The sequence below is a fragment of the Biomphalaria glabrata genome, chromosome 6 (assembly GCF_947242115.1).
Source record: "Biomphalaria glabrata chromosome 6, xgBioGlab47.1, whole genome shotgun sequence".
NCBI classification, from domain to species: Eukaryota; Metazoa; Mollusca; class Gastropoda; family Planorbidae; genus Biomphalaria; species Biomphalaria glabrata.
In genome coordinates, this window is record NC_074716.1 from 30,599,013 (window position 1) to 30,601,038 (window position 2,026).

Consider the following 2,026-nt stretch of genomic DNA (forward strand, 5'->3'; position numbering starts at 1 on the left):
GCATATAAGATAAGATAAGAATTTGCGCACTATATATTATTACTAACCTTAACCCTAAATCTTATCCTTAATCATCAGGAACTACTGCACCCATTAATCCAAATAACAGAAAGTTTCGTCAAGTTAAAAATATGTTCTCTGTACCCTTAATAATTAAATGTGTCGCTCTCTTTAACCCATACATAAGTCATAACCCATGACATAGTCAACCACCATATTCACAATGGGAGTGGTAGGTTCCGGACGTTTAGATCATGACTAACTACCCATATCTCGTCATAGATAGTACTGAACCAGTGTTAGTAAAGACAGCTCAGATGTCATGCTTTAAATCTAGAATCGGATATCTATAGAATTACGTCACTAGAGTTGAGAATATACCATGAGATAACTAGCTAACTCTACAGTACTTACATTCAAGGATTAATCCAAATGAAATTGACAAAAAAAATCCACACAAAAAATCTGTATTGTTCAAAACTGTATCCTAACAGCCTGAGCTACTCCAGAGAAAGAAAAAAAAAAGGTCCTTCTCTTGTGACTTGAAGCCTGATGGCAGGTCACGTAACAAATGCCCAGAAAGTAAATCAAACAAAACATCAAGACATAGAAGACCAGATGCGGACCAGAGTTCTCGTCCTGTGAAAACTTGTGGTAGAAAACTTTGGGTCTGGCGTACAACTCCCTCCACATGGGACAGGCTGGAAAGGAGGAAGGAATATTATAAAGGAAAAACTTTCGAAGCGCTAACACGACCGTGCTTCAAGTGTTTAGCTATACTCTTCAAAAGTATATTGAACAGATAGATATAAATGTTATGTTCAGAATTCAGTGCGTTCTTTTTTAACACGATAAAATTTCAACAATTAAAAAAAGTTTTTAATCCTGTTGTACATGTCTTTGTCCTTGAAACATATTCATGTTATAGAAGTTTTTCATTTTAAATGTTTTCAGACTACACATCATAATACTGTGTCCAACACACTGTAGCAATGTGTGCGACACACATAAGAACTGTGTCTGAAACACACTAACAAAATGTCAGAATTATTGCGGCACTTAGGTCCCCTTACACCTTAGCACTTAGGTCCCCTTACACCTTAGCACTTGGTCTGAAATAAGCATGAATTCGACACTGTTCCTCATGGAATACTAGCAATGTATCCTTAGCACGTTTAGACACACCCAAAGTGTCAATCCGTTCAGCACTTCGTTCCTTAGCGTGTTGTTGTTCTTGCCCTGCACCAAGCAGCCGTCTACTATTACTTGTAAAACACTTCAATTAACAAGTTGGTACAAGTTGTTTACCGATACACAAGTTTTAAGACAGCCACAAAACAATATCCGTTTCATTGTGGGGCCCGGAGAAGAATGCCCATCCACGATCACGCTCCCCGAGTCCGCCACTTGGTGTGAGCAGGGGTAGGGGCGTCACAATGTCTCAGAGTGAGTACACTGCTCCCTAAAGCATTGTACTGTGTATGAGTGATGTGCTCCCACTATGCTCAGAAATGTGTATATAAAGTGCATACTAACAGTCCGGTACGCAGCGTACTTGTGGAAGTTTTCTGTACTGATTTATACTTGTGAGTGGTAAGGTTCTCGTTGAAATACAACGTCAGCAAGGAAAGACTGACAGACAGGCTGGAATGAAAGAAGCATTGAATGGAAATACTGCAGTTTATTACTACCCCAGTTAATTAAATGGTATGAATGAAAAGATGAGAGAGAGAGAGAGGGTTAAAACATGGTATAAGAATGGAAGAGGAAGACGTTTTCGAATCAGCTGATCAGACACCAGTTGGACTTCCGTTCCCTCCCTTGTCCCAGTTCCCACTGGGCTCGCCATGCGGTGAGCACTAGTCACGTCCCTTGCTCTGTGCCCTCCTCCCCGTGGTTGTTGGTGACTGGGAGGGAGACAGGGAACAGTGAGCGACTCATGAGTAGACTTCGTTTTCCTTTGAAGTCGACCACCCTCTTTCTCTATATATGCCCCTCTCTCTCTCTCTCCCTCTCTCTCTCTCTT

At 40.9% G+C, this 2,026-nt stretch overlaps 1 protein-coding gene across 2 annotated transcripts in view; it reads right to left on the reverse strand.

Annotated features, from left to right (window-relative positions):
- Positions 1–1,656, reverse strand: part of LOC106077013 (metabotropic glutamate receptor 1-like) — a 163,023-nt gene extending 161,367 nt beyond the window's left edge. Inside the window, exon 1 of one of the 2 annotated variants that reach the window (XM_056032201.1) lies at positions 415–1,656. The gene's annotated coding sequence lies outside the window, so the exon portion shown is untranslated. The remainder of the gene's footprint in view (positions 1–414) is intronic. The other variant, XM_056032202.1, reaches the window with a different exon arrangement.
- Positions 1,657–2,026: the final 370 nt, after the last annotated feature.